This window comes from Meles meles, chromosome X (genome assembly GCF_922984935.1).
Source record: "Meles meles chromosome X, mMelMel3.1 paternal haplotype, whole genome shotgun sequence".
NCBI lineage: Eukaryota > Metazoa > Chordata > Mammalia > Carnivora > Mustelidae > Meles > Meles meles.
The window spans coordinates 24,171,394-24,190,722 of record NC_060087.1 but is presented as its reverse complement, the minus strand read 5'-3'; the positions used below and the strand labels follow the sequence as shown (position 1 = coordinate 24,190,722).

The 19,329-nt window shown below is 38.3% G+C and overlaps 1 protein-coding gene across 1 annotated transcript in view; it reads right to left on the bottom strand.

The window, feature by feature from the left end:
• IL1RAPL1 (interleukin 1 receptor accessory protein like 1) overlaps positions 1–19,329 on the bottom strand; it is a 1,490,530-nt gene that overhangs the window by 1,438,253 nt on the left and 32,948 nt on the right. The window lies entirely within an intron of this gene.

Genomic DNA, 19,329 nt, shown 5'->3' with positions numbered 1-19,329 from the left:
TTTCCCCCTAAAGGGATTACATCACCATCAAAACTGAATTCCTTATCATTCTTTTTAGCTCCTAATACCTCTTTGGTTTCAGCCTTTCCTACTATATAATCAATTAACATATCTTGTATTTTATGGCTTTGTACAAAAATGAAGTATAAAATATGCTGAATAAAACCTACCCATTAAAACTGTATCAACATTCTAGAGTCATAACTCAATGGTCTCCAAATTAAAGTGTGAGCAGTGATAGGACAAAGAAGTCACTGATTTATTTTGTTAATGCCCACAAACTTAAAGCTTGAACTTAGCAAGTTTCAAAGATGATATCCATTGGAATTTGCCAAAAGTTTTTTCAGTTTAAGAAAATGGAGGCGAACATCAAAGTACAAAGTAGAGTTAATTAATAGAGATTATACAGCAAACAAGCCTCTGCTCCCATGGCTTCCCTTATCCAGGGACCCTCAGTTAGTTCGAGTCAATTAACAGACAGACATGTGAACCATTTCTGCTGAGTGCAAGGTACTGGATGAACTGTGCATCAATGAGTACAACAAAGCTAGAACTCTTAAGTAGCATTCACTCATAACTGCTTGTGTTCTTCAAAGGCAAAGATTTCATTTCCCTTATAGAATCAGGTAAATTGAAAAACAGAGGTCATGAGAATATTTCTAAATAATATAGGATGTTAAGTTGGTTAAGAATTAGTTAAGAACTCAGTGACAAGATAAGCAAGAATGAGGGACACCTTGGTCACTCAGTCAGTTAGGGGTCTAATTCTTGATCTCAGCTCAGGTCTTGATTTCAGGGTTGTGAGTTGAAGTCCCATGTTGGGCTCCATGATGGGAGTGGACCCTACTTAATAAAAAAAAGGATGCAACAAACTCAATAGCAAAAGCTTGAAAGCTGTGACTTCTAACGGATATAGCTACTAATCCACAAGAGTCTCAAGTGTCTTCCTCCCTGAATCTGGTCAACATAAAAGCATAATATACAAAAAAACATTTAGGACAAAAATCTTATTTTCTGGACCAGAGAACATATTTATCTTTCTCCTTCCATCCCAGGAAACAGGCTTTTTTGTTGAATAAATAGCAATAAACCACTTTGACCTCCATTTTCCAGGATAGGGCAGAGACCCCTGAATTTTAAAGAAAGCAAGAATGGCCATCAGGTTTTTGTTTAGCCAAGAAGGTATTTGTAAGCTCAGGATCAGAGCTGAATTATTTGGCACAACAGAGAAAATTTGGGATGCTATATGGGAAAGAGATAAAGAGAAATCAGATAGCTGGCAGCTGAAGAGAGAGACTTTAGGAAAGGAAAGCAGGCAGATGTAAAGGAAAATTTAATTTTGTTTCTATTGACTGGCATGTGATATAAATCTTCTTCTTGATCTCCTTTTTAAATATTCTGTAGTATCTACATTGCCTATTAATATATTTACGTTTTAAGTTAAGTTTTGTTTAATTTTTTTTTTTAACTTTGCTACTTTTTTTTCATGGATGAGTGTAGCAAAGTACTTAGCAAATCCTCAGGGCAGAATGCAGGAGGGCCACAGTTAGGTTAAAGAAGAAAGGAATGGTAGTGTGATAAACAGCCTCCAAAATGGCCCAAGTGATTCTGACCTCATGGTATTCATACCCTTGTGGAGTCTCCTTACACAATGAGTAGGGTTGATCTTGTGACCAACAGGATGTCATGAACATGATGGTACTTGGACATGTGACTTCCAAGTCAAAGTCATGAAAGATATTACAGCTTCCAACTTGCCTTGTCTTGAACCACTCATTCTGGGAGAAACCAACTGGTCTTTTGTGAGTACACTCAAATAGTCCTATAATGGGCTGCATGTGGCAAGAAATTGAGGCTTCGGGTCAAGAACCAGTGCTTATTTGCCAATGATGTGAGCAAGCCCCCTTGGTAGTAGATCCTCCAGTTCCAGCCAATCCTTCAGATGACTACAGCCCTAGCTAATATCTTAGGACAATGTCCTGAGAGAAAGCAAGCCAGAACTACCCTGATAGACTGTTTCTGAATCGCTGACCCACCAAAATTGTGAGGATTATAAGTGCTCTTGTTTTAAATTTGGGAATAGTCTGTTATGCAGCAATAGATAACCAATACTGGTAGTTTCCTGTTATCTCACAGATTCCATTACTGTGATTAAAGGGTAAAATTCTGCTCATTGGAAGGTGCAAAGGTTTTGGATTTACATCATGAATCCAGATCTGTTTTAGTCACTTATTAGCTATGGGCTTTTAAAATGTTTTCTGATACTCAGTTTCCTCATAACTAAAATGAACCTTGTGATATGTGAAAAGATATTAAGGTATATAAACCACCTACTACATAGTTTGGCACACTATATTTGTGTTTATTAAATAATGACTAGTAAAATAATACTGGCTGTTAATATATTTGTATTGTTACTGAAAATCCTTAAGGTACAATGAAATTGCCTATGCATACTATGCAACATTCAATTCAGGTAATTCCTACAATATTTGGGCACTGTCTACTTACTATAACAACCAACATTTCTGAAACCTAATCACACTCTGATGGCCCATATATGCTCCTGATTCAGAAGATGCAAGGGGCCCTGAAGATTGTATTGGACATGTTTAGTGATCTGCCCCAATCCTCTTCACCCCCTTTACCAGGGGATGTGTTCCAGTCCACACTGTGCTGTATGATAAGGCCTTACAACTGCAGCTTCTTGTGAAAGCTGACCTTGGAGACTGGAGCTGTCTCACCCTAACCTAGAACTAGAATTTCCCGAGAGTTTACTTTCCTTGAGGCAGCCTATAGTTCACGGCTGACTGGTCCTGGATTACAAAAGGACAACTCCTATGCCCTGAGACAGGACAAACTCAGAGATGAAACTGATGCTCTAGGGTTCATCATAGGATCAAGACAAGTATGGGACTTCACCTGAAATTGAACCCCTGCTTACTTTATTCTCCTTTCCTCTTCTGCTTTCCTGGTCCCTTGTTGGCAGTTCCTGGAAGTCCTTCCTACATCTCTTGTACTAGAATCCTTGGATCAAGGTGTGCTTCTGACAGAGTCCAGGCTAAGGCACAGAACTTAAGATGGGCTTACCCTCTCACAGATAACTTTTATTTTCTGTCTTTAGGAATAAATGTGATTGATCAACCCTGAGTCAATTAAATTGTTGATCTGATTATTTGGAAATTAGCACAGATTAAGGGGGTTATTTATTTTTTTTTTGAAAGTTCAAATTCCTAGAAATGCTACTGCTTCCAACCTAGCTGATAGTCAGGTAACTGAGTTACAAGCAACCTTGGTGAGAGGAATATTATTTCTAGTTAAATCCAAATTATGCATACCATATCTAAACTATGTAATGCAAATAACATAGTCAGTGATAATAAGGGGACTAATGAATGAATATATAAGCAAAGCTGCATTTTATGCAATTCTAAAATTTCATCTCAATAAAATTACAAACTCGGAATCACTCATTGCTCCCAGGAGGAGAATGGGAAAGAGATTAATACATAATGAGGACTGCTGCCATACCAGGCAATATCTTAAAAAGTTTTATGTGTCCTTCACTTTTCATACTCATAAGGAAGGGAGTCTCACTTTATGAAGGAAGAATCTGAGGGTCAGAGTGTTTGACTAACTTGTTTATGGTTACAGAACCAGTATTAAAAGAATAGACTCAAGCTATGTCTGTGTATACATCAAAACTAGTCTCTTTCTATCCAGTTAGCTGCCATCAGTAACAAAATGCTATTGTAATCACATTGTTGTTACACAACTCCTACAAAACACACAGTTTTGGGTGAGCCTGATTTCTAGAGGACTCTTCTTATAATGCATAGTAAGGAAGATTTTCAAATCTTGTCCATGTATTTCAGGCCATATGGATTCAATCTGAAGAATCAGCCAATGCAATAGGACTCTGTGTGATATGCCTACATACAGATTAGTCCTAACCTTAAACATGTAGCATAAATATATTGATATTTTCAGTTTTCCCTCACAAGAATGTCATTTTCCCATCTCATACTCATTATCTAATAGGTATGAAATGAAATTGAATGAGAAAGCAAACATACAATCATGCACATATTTGTCTTATTGCCCAAATTTTCTGGATGAAGTTTATTAGTAGATATATTTCCAGAGATGTAAACATTCAGTCAGTAGATTTACAGGGGAACCTAATGAGGACATAAGTATTGTGGAAAGATTGAGATAAGACAGGGTAGATACTTCACTTGAGCAATGAAACATGAAAAATGCTCTTGGGAAGCTACGGCAATTTTGAATTATGTTGAGAGAGAACTCTACTCAATTCACTTGACCACTCTTTGAGGCCTGTTCTGTTCCCCTACTTTGCAAGATTCATTCCAATTCTACTAACCCATATTTCCTTCTTTAGCCCATTTCAGATCACTGTTTCTGGACAGAGGATATAATTTTACAAAATATATCAAAAAAGTCTTTAATGATGGGTAAAGTGTTGTGGAAAATTCTTTTCATCAAAAATTCCACTTCCCCTGTAGGAATTTTGCTATAGAATTACCAAATCATTGACCCAGAAATTTCTTATCTTCATGAAATTGAGTATTGTATGCCCTGCTTAAATAGAGGAGTTTCCAGTTCTACTCTAAAAAATATTGTAAGATATATGCAAAAAGAACTTTGTTCTGAACTAAATCCCTGAGCTTAGTATTTTCATAGAATCTACATGCCCTTAACATGCTTTTTAAAATATTATTTGAGAAGACAGAATTAAAAGATTGTGTCTTATACAATTAATTGAACAATGTGATCAATGTTTTCACAGCCTAATTGTTTACCATTCCTCATCTGACATTCTGCAAAAGACTTCAAAAATACAGATGCAGAGCAAAAAGAGGAAGTAAGTACAATGACTCAACAAACGTTATATTGATTTTTGATCAGAATAGTCTTTGTGGCTTTTGTTCCCTGAAAATATCCAATATCTTATTGACTTGATATTCTTAGACATGATGTTCTAAGAGAGGATGGTTCAGATACTAAATTTCAAGCATGCTATAAGTATCTTGTTAAAAATGTAATATGCAAATGGCATGATTTCATTTCTTTTGATGGCTGCATAGTATTCCATTGTGTATATATACCACATCTTCTTTATCCATTCATCTGTTGATGGACATCTAGGTTCTTTCCATAGTCTGGCTATTGTAGACATTGCTGCTATAAACATTCGGGTACACGTGCCCCTTCGGATCACTATGTTTGTATCTTTAGGGTAAATACCCAGTAGTGCAATTGCTGGGTCATAGGGTAGTTCTATTTTCAACATTTTGAGGAACCTCCATGCTGTTTTCCAGAGTGGTTGCACCAGCTTGCATTCCCACCAACAGTGGAGGAGGGTTCCCCTTTCTCCACATCCTCGCCTGCATCTGTCATTTCCTGACTTGTTAATTTTAGCCATTCTGACTGGTGTGAGGTGATATCTCATTGTGGTTTTGATTTGTATTTCCCTGATGCCGAGTGACGTGGAGCACTTTTTCATGTGTCTGTTGGCCATCTGGATGTCTTCTTTGCAGAAATGTCTGTTCATGCCATTTGCGACAATGTGGATGGAACTAGAGGGTATCATGCTTAGTGAAATAAGTCAATCGGAGAAAGACAACTATCATATGATCTCCCTGATATGAGGACATGGAGAAGCAACACGGGGGGGGTAGGGGGATAGGAGAAGAGTAAATGAAACAAGATGGGATTGGGAGGGAGACAAACCATAAATGACTCTTAATCTCACAAAACAAACTGGGGGTTGCTGGGGGGAGGTGGGATTGGGAGAGGGGGAGTGGGCTATGGACATTGGGGAGGGGAGGCGAACCATAAGAGACTATGGACTCTGAAAAACAACCTGAGGGTTTTGAAGGGTCAGGGGTGGGAGGTTGGGGCAACCTGAGGGTTTTGAAGGGTCAGGGGTGGGAGGTTGGGGGAACAGGTGGTGGGTAATGGGGAGGGCACGTTTTGCATGGAGCACTGGGTGTTGTGCAAAAAGAATGAATACTGTTACGCTGAAAAAATAAATAAAATGAGAAAAAAAATGTAATATGCTGTATCCAATATATCTTGGGTCCCATTTCATACCCTTTCAGCTCACCTTTTCCTCCCCGCTTTGCTGTGATAACCAGAACCAAAGCTCACTTGCTTACATGGAACTTACGTTCTCTTGGGATTGGACTGGAGAGTGCAGAATAAAAGGATACTGATAAAAAATAAGTTGAAAATATTACTGTTTAATGGTAGAGTGACTGGGAGGCTATTTTATACCCCAGAAAAGAAAGGTCTCTCTGAGGATTTTGTTTTTAATTTAAAGTTGAGCTCTGCTTATCCATTTAAGATTTAGGGGAAGAGATTCTTGGCAGAGGAGTCAGAGAGTGGAAAGGGCTATGACTATAATAGTAAAAGAAAGAGACCAGTGTGGTGATAGCACAGGAAAAAAAAGGGGGAGTATGGTAGAAGATGAGTTTTGTTTTTTATTTATTTTTTTTTTTGGATGTTGCCTATTTTATACCTTAACTATCCAATTCTTATCTGTATTCTACCTCATACTTGTTGTACACAGAATTTTTTCTTCAAATTTTCTAGTGAGAGGATGGTCCAACAGGATAGTCTTTATCCTGGGAACCTCTGTCCAGCAGTTGGATATCTCATTGAGGCAAACGTGGCTAGTTTCTAGGCAATATCTCTTGTCCTCTTCTTAACAACAATCCTCGGATTTTGTGTAGAGTGTTCATATGCTTGGTTAAATTTATTCATGTTCTCAGATTTCCTTGTAGCTAGCTAGAAGTAGTGACTGACCCAATTCTGATCAATGAGATGTATATAGATGTTGTTATATAGCATTTTTGGAAAGCTGTTGAAATTGAGAAGGCTCAAGTGTAGCATATTTTGACCATTAACAATTTCCCTTGTTCTCTCCAGTATCCCTTCTTCCTGCCTTGAACATGGCCATGAAGCCCAGAGGCCTGGATCAGGCCCTACAATTGTAAGAATGAACACTATGCACCACCATGGTGGAGCAGAAAACCAGATGTTTCTGAGTCACTGATGTAATCATTACACTGCTGGACTGCTTGCCTGTCTTCTTCATGCCTGTAGAGAGAGAAAAACCTTTATATGCTTAAACTATTATCAGTTGAGGAAAAAAAAATACAGTTGCCTGCCTTGGAAGAATGTACAATGCAATTAGGAGGCAATGTAAAAAAAAAATTAAAAAGTGATATATTTTCAAATCCAAATACACATATACTTCAACTGAAGTATATGTTAATTTAGAAAATATAACTTCCATTATGATATTCAGGGTCTGTGCTGATTTGCTCACCATGCCTGGAATTTACAGTAGGCACTTAATAAATTTAGTAAATTAATACAATATATAAATGCTTGAGGATTAGAGTATTTGGGATTACTCACAAAAGCCTTTGTAGTGAACGTAAACTTTGAAAGAAATGAAGGTGATATATAGACAGACGATAGAGATGGTATTACAAATAGGATAAGAATGGCACATTCAAACATCAGTTGATGAGCATCACTTTATAGGTAAGAATGACCATGCTAATGCTTTTGGAGTTAAGAAAGAATATGGATATAATAAAAATAATATAATTTCTTTTGTAGTGGATGTTCTAAACCTTACAAAGAGATTTGATAATGAGTGGAGAATAAAAGGTCCTTGGACCACAAGAAGATGCTGTACCTGAGAAGGAAACTTGCCTGTGTGATATGAAAAGTAAGTAAAATTTAAAAACTTTGTTCCATGGAAAGACATTTTTGTAAAAATTAGAACACTTGCTATTATAGACTGAATTGCATCCCCCATAAAATCATGTGTGAAATTCCTAAACCCCAATGTGACTTTATTTGGAGATAGGGCCTTTAAGGATGTAACTAAATAAGGTCCAAGGAGTTCCAAAGAGTAGGGTCCTACTGCAATATGACTTGTGTCTTTATAAGAGGAGGAAGAGACAATAGGGGAGTGTGCAGAGAAAAGGCTACATGAAGACACAGTGAAAAGGCAACCATCTGCTAGCCAAGGAGAAAGGCCTCAGAAGAAACCAACCCTATCATCACCTCAATCTTGGACTTCCCACCTCCAACTGTGAGAAAATAAATTTCTGTTGCTCAAGCCACCCATTCTGTGGTATTTTGTTATGGGCACCCCTAGCAAGCTAATAGTTTTGCTAATAATTAATTGAGTGCTTACCATATCCCCAGCATTGTTCTAAAAATTTTTATCGATGTTTCCTCCCTTAATCATCGCCCCACCCAACCCTGGGCAGACAAGTAATAATGTTATTCCCATTTCACAAGTAATAAATTAAGGCACAGTGTCGTAAATATCATAAACAACACAAATTTTACATCAATCTTTAGAGTATTTTCTCTTGACTTCTAACCTATACTGCCTCTCTTGCCACTTGAAACAAACCCATGAATACTTGGGCCTCCTGATAAGGCCTTTGGTATAGTAGTTTGGGGAGGCATCAGGCCTAAGGCAGTCAGAAGTCCCTTATCTGAAATAGTGCTGTGACATGCCTTATTTTGGGGGGAAAAATCTACTTTGGCCAAAAGCCTAAAGATTTGGGGAATTCAATATCTATCTAGGAGTCACATAATTAACTAGTAAACCAAAAACTTGGCTTTCATCTTCAACATCTTTGGCTTTAGTAGCACTAACAACATTTGACTGTGTCAAGGAACCACAACAGTGTGAAGGAGTTTTTTACCCCATGGTTTGTACTACTACTTGGAGTGTGTTGTGTGCTATTTACTCTCCAGCACTTATTACAGTTTGCAATTGTATACTTATTTATTCGTTTTATTTTATTAGTCTCTGTACCAGCTATGGCTTGAGCTCTTTCTGTATCTTTTTGCTCACCTTTTTATTCTAGCTGTTGATGCAGCAATCAGCTGTGTTCAGATGTGGCCTACAAGTACCTTTCCTCACATGCACTATTTATCTACTGCATTTGCTACCACCACTTAGTGGGACGATTTCAGGGACCAGCTGACCCATTCCAAAAAGTGGAACTACACCTGAGTGAACAACAGGTGGAACAGCTTGTGACCCATAAGAGAAAGCCAGTGGATGTCTGAGGTAGCGAGCCCAAGGTATATTCTGCATGGTTTCTCAAGAGGCTCCCATTGGTACTGAGTCCAGTTCAATGACATACCCTTCCTTCCTTCTGTTTCTTTCACTCATGTGTATCCCCTACTCCTGATCCTTGGATTTTTGCTCCTCAAATAAACCTACCTCTAAACCTTTGTCTCAGCTTTGTTTATGGGACAATCCAGGTTAAGACCTACCTATTTTGTCCACTCAGCTGTAAATTCCACAACAGGAAATATTTTTGGTTTTCTCACCATTAGTAGAAATAAAGCATTTAGTAAGCATTTGTAAATAATCCATAGAAGTACCTATGACCCCACATAATATGTCCATGTGTAATTCCGCTAGGAATTTCTTTATGTTTAGTAAATCAATTTATAAAGAACCTCCCAAAGATCTGAAATCATTCACTCCTGGCCTCGTATGATTTTTTTTCAATCAGGAATTATTTTTATCACCCTTAAAATTCCTAGAATAGATCAGTTGCAGTAGAAGAATGGGAAACCTGAATTGGGAAAGGGCAAAGAATAAGAAAAGAGGGATAAATTAGGATCAGGTTGTTGGAGGAGGTCATGAAGGGGATGTGACCACCACTGGACCCAGGAGCTGCACCCAGGCAATCAGGTGCTCCTCAACACCCCCCCCCTTTGTCCTTGGAATGTACATGTACTACCATTACCACAGTTGGAGCAGTCTTCAAGGACAAAGCCTTGAGAGAGCAATGTGTTGTTGAGACCTCTGGATGGTATATGTGATTGAACCCAGTTAGGCTTCTATATAAAATTTTAAGATTCTGGCAGGTGGGTGTGGAGATCTACTCATCTTGCAGTGCCCGAGATAAGCTTTGTAGGGAAGTTCCTTGCCTATTAAATTTGTTAGCACCAACCTGGAGTGGTCTGCCTTTTTCTTTGGTCTCTCCTTGACCTCTGTGTACTGGGACCAGTTTGTGAACTCCCAGGGCCACTCTGAGGAAGGGCAGCCAGGGTGGCCTATAGGGGTTGAAGCCAGAGGGGGTGCACATGGGTATATCTGGAAGCCCAAGTGTTCAGGATGAAGGAAAGTCTTAAATGTGTGCACAGCCTGCTTTGCCCTTTCGTTTATCCCATCTCTAAGGTTAAATGATTATCTTCTTGAAGATGATCAAGTAAACCCTAGGATGAAACCGATCAGAAGTGTCCTGATTGGATTGTTATGAAAGCTACACTAGTAGGAGAATGGTGGAATAAGGTGAATTAGGGCTTGGGAAAAGGAAATAGATATTATCTGGGAAGAAAGCTAGGGGAAATTGAAACAAAAATAAAACCAATATTATTTGGGGGGGCAGGAGGGGAGGTCAGGACAAATGAAACAAAAGAGCGGAGCTATCACTGACTACAAATCAGCAATGAAAAGAAAGAAAATTGTTCCTGGAAATTTATTTTTTATGAGTTTTTCCCCCTCCAGTTTCTAGTATTGTTGTCATTGCTTTTTCAGACCTCCTTGGTATGGCTCCCTGCTGTGACAATAATTTCCCTAGAATTAACAAACTGAGTTTTGTCTATCTTTAACACATCAGATAACTGAAAATATTTTGGAGGCAATTTGACAAGGAGGAGAATAAAGTTTATGTGTAATGTTAAAATAATACTTCATCATGCTGTTCAAACATACCACAAGCTGGATAAGATGACTGCAGAGAGGGGCTCCTGGGTGGTTCAGTGGGTTAAAGCCTCTGCCTTCAGCTCAGGTCATGATCCCAGGGTCCTGGGATCGAGCCTCACTTCGGGCTCTCTGCTCAGCAGGGAGCCTGCTTCCTCCTCTCTCTGCCTGCTTCTCTGCCTACTTGGATCTCTGTCTGTCAAATGAATAGATAAAATCTTAAAAAAAAAAAAAGATGACTGCAGAGGAAGCACTTTGGCCAATTTAAAGCCTCTCTTTGCCATCCATACCTATTGTTAAAGGGCTTCTTGGCAGTCATTCATTGAGGCCCAGGTGGTGTTTCTATAGTGGGCCAAGGATGGAGTTTGATCTCAGAGAATAGATATGGCTTTACTCTTGGAAAACTATGGAAATACCAGTAGCCCTGATTATTAGATATTCCCAATTTCAATTGATAGAGACTAGTGTCTTTAACTTCTCTACCTCCACTGTTCCACCTATATAGACAATTACCAAGTTCTGCCCATTAAACTGGATAATAAAATTCACTTTATTCTGCATCTCCAAGGTGTATGTGCATTATATTTTAGCGCATATCATATTTTGTGATTGACATGTCCATCTCTTTAATCTAGCGTATTTTTCATGAAGATAAGAATGATGGCACACAGTAAGCCTCCCCATAGTCTATCAGCTTTTGCTCAAACACTTCCAGTCATGACTAGCCAATAAGCCACTTAGAAATGGATTTGGCTTACTTCAATACAATGAGTTTTTCATTATTGGAGGTTTCGGGTAAGACAAAACTGGGAAATCCTTTAGGTTCCTTCAAGTCACAAACTTCATGTTTCTATAATAAACTAAAGCCAAAAAACAAGGATGCATTCTCTTTGTGTACATTTCTCTTGTTCACAATGTTAAATCTGCTACTCTCGCACTCAGTGTGCCATGCAGGGTGTAATAAACCTGTTCATGGTATAAGCTCCCTAAATTTGTCTTCTGAAAGATAAACTCTCAAAGATAATGTGCTTGATATTTAGTAATCTCATGTGAAGCATTTTGATTTTGCAAAACAAGAATGAGTACTATTAAATATTCACATTTATTTGCTGGTCTTCTTCCTGTGATGAAATGGTACCAGAAAGGGTACCTTTCCGACTAGCAACAACCTCCAGACATCTTAATGACTTAGAGAATAAGAATAAAAAGGAAAGGTTAAAGGTTTAAGGATTTCTTTGACCGGATAAGACAAAGCTAAAGATCAACTTCAAGTTTATAAAAAAACAAAACCTATCAACTAGAGATCTGTTTGTGCAGCACATTAAGGTATTGATTCTGTCCGTGTGTGATAGAGAATAAGCAAATGCATCACATTCTTCATGTAATTTCATGCATCTGACTTGGCATTGCTTTAATCTGATGAAAACTGAACTTTAGTTCATTCTTGGAAGGTTAAGAATGCTTCACTTAAAAACTGAATGGGCTCATCTGCTGAAGGCTTCGGTGTTTCTCATTCTTGCGAACACCTATGATGCCTAAATAATCCTTCCTCTGGTGTAATTTTCTTCATAAGTATGATGGATCAATATTGTGTGTACATCAAAATAGCTGCTCCAAGAAAGAAAATTACTTGAGACAGCTACATCATGGGAAAAGCTACGTACATGCAGTAGGTGGGCAGGGGGGAAACATAATTCTTGACCCTTTCCTATATCCATACCCCTTGCAATGTGATTTTGCTATTCCTCTCCCTAAAGAGACAGCGTCCATTCTCCTCCCCTTGAATCTGGACTTGTCTTCTAACATTTTGACCAATACATAGCAATGGAAGCCACAATATGCCAGTTCTGGCACTCAAGAGAATTTGCATGTTCATTTCTGTTCTTTCTCAGAACTTTGTGACTATGGGGAAGATAAGCCCAGGCTAACGGGCTAGATATTGACAGTCACATGACCCACCCGATAGCCAGCCAACTCCCAGACATTTGAGTGAAACCATCCTAGATAAGCCACCTGTAACGGAATATGACACATGCTCAAGCCCCAGAGAGATCAGTTTAGATTAGCTCAAACCAGAAGAATTGGCCAGACTGTGAGCTCATTGGTTTTTTCCACTACATTTGTGGTGGTTTGTTACACAGCACGAGATAACGTATAAATGACAGTTGTCTGAAAAAGTGTCACTTAACAGAGGCAACAAAAGAAAATGATACAATCAATGATATAGGTAAGGGAGTGCTGGGAGGTTCTTTTTTAAGTGCTGAAATTCAATAACAAACCCCCATTTTCCAATGTGCAACTGATCCCAGAAATCAGGTACAATTGATGTACCTATTTGCTAAAGAAAAAGGAGTTAGCACAGAAATTTTCATAGGCAAGGAAGTGATTGAACCTCTGAAGTACCATAAGTACAGAAAGATCATTAGAAAACAGAAGCCATGGAAGCTGTGACTGTCACCTGGTAAATATTGATTAAGGAAAATGGAAACTAAGTGTAAAAAGCACAGACTTGAGCATAGGTGTTGACTGTGGGTCCCACTTCCACCCCAGACATAACTGCTCATTTTTTAGCACCGTATTCAGGATGAAACAGCAGATTCTGTGAAGCTGTTAAAGCAATGTCTTAATGTTTTTGCTTCCCTAGCAGTGAGAGCTTTCTATTTAAATTTCTATCCCTTAGAAGAGCTGTGTTAGTAAGCAGCAAAAGAAACCTGGGTAAGCCTACCATCTTGGGTTCACTCCTTATCCTCTCACTTTGTCCTTTAAAATCCAGGTTTCATCACTTAAGAGTACAAGCCTTAAACCTACCCGAGTTAAACTTTTTACCTTTAAAACTAGATTGAACAGTCAAGGCCATCTTCTTTAACATTTTCCTCACCCTCCCTACCTGCTTTTTCAATTCGCTATTTAAAATGCACAGTTCATAAATCTTTTGATGTGGGAACAATTCGACACCCAAACCACATAGCTGCCAACTGCCTTCTTCGCCTTTGCTCTATATTTTGATTTGGGAGGACACAAACCTAAGAGAACATGATGTATCCTAGGGAGTGGGAGAGTATAAGCATCCATTACAAAGTAGGGATAATCTGAAGTGTGATATTAAACCTGTGTTTAATGTATCTTATTTCCTTTTATTAAATTATTCTGTAGATCCATAGACCAAGAGATGAGAAAAGTTAATCAAAGTATTGACGGCCAAGTGATAAGCAAAAACAAAAACAGGTATAGTGCAAAATGATCATGACTGATCAGGGCATCTCAAGACCAAAATGCTAAGTTGAGGGACAGCTGTGTATGGTTTCAGGTAGTACATAAATGGCTCCTCCACATTTCAAAGCTGTTAAGCTACAAATCACTGGCCTTCCAAACAGGCAACCTGAGGTGTCCTTCCCAAGGGGGATGGTATTTGGATATCAGTGAGACCAGATGGGGGGGAGGGAGGGACTGAAGTTTGACACCCATTTTGGTTAGTACTGTTCTAAACTGTTCCTTTGCAGACTACCTAAGGAAGTCAGGAGATGGTCCTGGAGTCAAGGAATAAATTAGCTTCTGAAAGGATTATAAACCCTGTATGTAAAAAGTATATAAGAGATCAAGTGGCAAAGAGAGGGGTTGAAAAGGAAGGCTTTAGCTGTATGTCTCAGTTTCATTCCCTAAAAAAAAAAAAAAGGAAGTAGGAGAAGATTCAACAACATACAACGTTCCTTAAATATGAATGTTGAGATTTTTTTCTTATTTTTCTGTCTTTTCTTTGTGTATAAAACAGTTCATAAGGGTATACATCTGACAAAAAAGAAACAAAATGGAGTGGAATAATCTGTCGGCCCACAATAGAACTTGCTGCCTCCTAGGAGATGTTTAATGATAATACAAAAAGAGATGTCTGAGTGAATAGGTAGGCCTATTTTCTGGCCTACTTCTGAATGCCAGGTTTCAGTGAGATTTAGAACGAGACCTTTATCTGGCAGGGTGGTGAGTCTCCTCCCTGTAACTCCTTTTTTCTGTATCTTCTCTGGTATAGGTCTGTTTTCCATGGTATGGTCACAAGAACAAAAATTATAACAACAATGGTAAAGCATAAATAATTTTCTGGATATAATAAAGTTCTTATGTGCTTAAAAGTGTGAGAAATGATCCCAATTTCTTCACCTGGTAGAGTTGATTCCCTTATTATCAAAATGATTAACTTGGTAGTTTGACTAATTAGAATGTGAATGAATCCTTTTAATAAAGGTATAAGAAAACCTCTATATAGATTCGTGGTGAAAAAACAGACATTCTGATTACTTCCTTTGGTTTCTTAGTCTATTGGCATTTTTAATATTCGTCATGTGGGAAACGACCACATGCTAAAATCTAGATATTTGGTCTCCCTGCCCCCAAAGGATCTTTTCCTACGATCACATCCCCTAGATGCCAGCAGTACGCCTGGATTTCTGCCCACTAGGCTGTGTGGTGTTGTTTATCTAGAACAAGGAGAAACAAGTTAGAAAGCAGCGAAGAGCTGCCCTTCCCATGTGTTTGCTGAACACAAAAAGGCAGGTGAGGAGCATACAGTTCAGTGAGCAAGAGGCCATCAGCCTTACAAATACGTAGTTTGAAGCATTCGAAGGAACAAGGGCCCAGTAGGTGGCTGATCTGCTGCCTCTCTACTCTGTGTGGGCCCTTAAATCCTTTCCTTTGAGCTCCCTAATATAGCTCTTCTAAGGGATAACTATTTAAATAGAAAGCTCCCACTGTTTGGCAAGTCAAAAAGCATCAGTTCACTGTTCTAACAGCTCTACAGCAGCTCTGAAAACACAGAGGAGATGGGTGAGCAGGAATCCCCAAAATAGTCTATTTGATCTCCCAGAAGTCACTTAGTCACAGTGCTGCAATTGAGAAGGGAAAAGTCTTTCCTCTGGCCACTCCTTTTCATCATTAATATCCTCAGAGATATTCAAGTAATAAGTTAACTTGCAGAGACTCTGCTTCTTGCTCACCTGCAAGTAGGACTTCCCAGTGATCCCAGACCATAGCAGGGCATTTATTTATATGCTGGCTGAAGTACTACGCGATGTTCCACAGCCGTGATGAGGAACCACACTTCATTCACGGTGACATCTGTATTCTAAAGGAATGTTGGCAAGTATGTTGGAATCAATCTTTAACTACTGATAGTTAGTAATTAAAAACTAAATGCAGACCGTTGGCTTAGATTCTTTGGGAACTACAAAAGAAGTGTAAGAAAATGAGGGGAAGATCAAAATGTAACACAGCAACTACTCAAATACTAACAGCAAGCATATAGTCCGGTACCCTGTGCTAGGTTACAGATGATAAATTCAGAGTTCAGATAAGGGAGAGATTACTTAAGGGCAAATAGATAAAAGTTTCATGGAGTTGATGATGAAAGATTTGAGGTTTGATATGAGTACCAAGAAAGGTTTCCATTAAGATGGGATAAGTCTCACAGTGGGAAGAAAACAGACTATAGGAAGAAAGGGTATAACAAGTGGGGGCAGAAGGTGAAATGACCTTAATATGTCTCTGTGTGTGTGTGTGTGTGTGTGTGTGTGTGAGAGAGAGAGAGAGAGAGAGAGAGAGAGGTAGTCGAGGGTAGTGGAAAGGAGAGGAGTGAGGGCCAGTAAGACTCAGCCACAGTTTGTCTAATGAAGTTTTGTCTAAAAATACAGTGGGCTTTCAAGAAATGTAATGGTGCAGGAAATAAGGAGACATAAATTTTGGAAATGTGTTCACCTCTTGATAGATGGATAAGTTGAAAAGAGTGGAAATTAAACATGCAATACCATGTATGGTTTAAAGTGATTTTTTTCCATTTGTCTCAGGTGTGGTAATGGAAAAAAGAAGTAGGAGAAACGTTTTCTCTAATTCTACTGCAAATATTCACAATTAACTGACAAATACTAAAGGAGAACAAAATTGAGGCTACAGAAAAGCATGGATGAGGAGCAAGTGGCATGTACAAATTTGAAAAAAAATTGACCCTATTATTTAAACTCTTTCTAAAATATATGAGACGCTCAAATGATTTTTTTCCCCCTCACACAGTTGAAGGGAAAGGTTAAGGCTGTGTCTTTATGGTAACAGGACATCACAGCAAGAAATGAAAGAAGTACCAAATGTCCCCAGTGCTAGTTGACACTAAAGAATTTCTAAATGCAGCCACAAAGGTTTTTTTTTTTTTTTTTTTTCTTTTTGGTACTGCTTGTTAACTTAAAGGATATGCAAAGTCATTCCAGCACCTGTTAAATGATCCATGGCAAAGAAATAGATACGCATTCTGGACTTCTTTGAACACGGGACCATGCAATTGTTTTTCTGCTGTGTCATTTACACACAGGGGCACAATACCCCAGAGCCAGACTCTCCACGTTTTGAGATTTAAAAAAGTATGAAGGAAAGAGTAAAAAGCCATTCCTTAACCAATAATCCAATCTTCTCTTTCTCTTCCATTCTCATTTCTAACAAGAGTGTAATGTATGCAGGGGATAAAGCCACACTTTAAATATCACTACTGTTCAAGGAGGTCTCAGCCTTCTCAAAGTCTCCTGCATGATGCAGTCTGTCTTGCTGCAAGAGACACACTGAGTAACATCAATTGATTTACTGAAAACAGCTTTGACCTAGCACCAGGCCATTATAGGGTACCCTTGTGATAAATTCCTTGAGTTTGGTAGCTGGTACAACACAATCTGTACCATTAGCCATACTTAACAGTTTTCTCTTTGATCTTTACAAGGAGAATGAATGAAAACATCATAATTTGACAAGGACAAAGGATGCATAGGCAGTATAATGGCTCTCTCAGAGATTCTAACCCTACTAGCCCTGAAATGGATATTTTTATGGTATGACCCATATAAGGAAACCCAGGGGATAAGTTTAGCATAAGGGTCACAACCCAAAAGCAAAGATGTTTCATAGATAGATAGATATAGATATGTATCTCCATCCCAATGAAGTTAGAGATGTGTTTGTTTCTGAAATAAGAAAGGAATGAAAGCTGATAATTTGGCTAGTCTGTCTATTTTTTCATGGAATGAGAAGTCTAACCATTTTATAGCCCATTTTTTTCCTACACATAAGTTTTTAATTCTCACTGTTAAGTTATAAGCCCATTACACACTACATACTCATTTGTAGGGATATGAAATCTTCATATATTAAAGTGACAGGCTTTTCAAAATATGACTATTCTTTAAGATACCCAGAGTTAGAGTCAAAAATTAAATGTGAAAAAAAAATATCTACTAGCACTCTCAAATCTGATCTTCAACCACAGATGAAATTTTATCTTTTAAAAGTCTTTGGATAGTGATTGAGTTTTGTTGGTGATTTAATTCACAGAAAACAACTGTGACTAGAATCAATTCACTTCACTACACAATAGCATTTTACCCCCCAAGTAACATTCACTAAAAACACACACACAAAATTTATAGGTTTGCAAAGGCAAACACCCAAAGGCAGAAACTGAATCCAAGGCCTGTCTATCTGCAGTTTACTGGGCATGGTGGAGCGTGCTATGACATGAAAGAGAGAGGCAAGGGCCAGAATATAATCATGTAAAAGCCAAAGATAAATGAAAGTGATGCCTTTTCAATTACATAAGGGTCTAAATATTTTCAGACTCTTTTAATATAGAAACTTGATGTATGTTTTTCTTTCCCTCTGTTAAACTGGAAATGGGGAATATAAATCTGTGCTCTCACCTACCTGAACTCTAGAGGAATAAGCCCTCTTTAAACACACAGAAAGGAGTGAATTAAGCTTTTGAGTTACATGAACGATCAGAATGAAGGTTTGGTAAGACAAGATATTGGTAAGGTTTGGTAGGGTAATCAGAGTGTAAGGTAAAAGAATGAAAACAATAGAGTGAAGGTTTGAGGGAAGAGTCAGAGTAGCTTAGAAAGTAAGGCTTGAGGCCCTCAGAGCCCATTGTGTCCAGATTACTTCTCATCATCCTCTCAGAGGAGAAAGAGATTGACCTTTAGTGATGGACTTGAAATGAGGCACAAAAGTCTGGAAAACCAGAGATGTGGGCCTATTCCTTCATAAGAAACCAGGACTCCAGAGAAGAAGATTGTCTGATGACTGTAATGGTAGACAAGAGGTTTTCCCAAGTGAGATGGTAAGATGGAATGAACTCTATTCAAGAAAATAGAAATGCGGTATTTTTTTTTCAAACCTTAGTCTATGTTCGTAGGTTCATTTCAGTAAAAATACAGAGACAAAATTAAGTCTATGTGATTTAGATGTCCAAACTGGCATTGCTCAAAATACCACAAGATATAATAAGACATTATAGAAAAAAGCATGCCCCATGGTCCAAAACATCCAGTAAACACTGGGTTAAACTCTCTTTAGTGGTTTTTACCTGCAGAACTTCTCAGAGCCTGTAATTATGCTTACATCCATTATGAATATCCAAGAAGAAGATACAGAGTTTAGCATTTTCCAAACTTATTTGATAAAAAGAACTTTTTCTTTCTCCCTCAGAATATTTCATAGAACTAGTCTTCTAGGAGTGCCTGGGT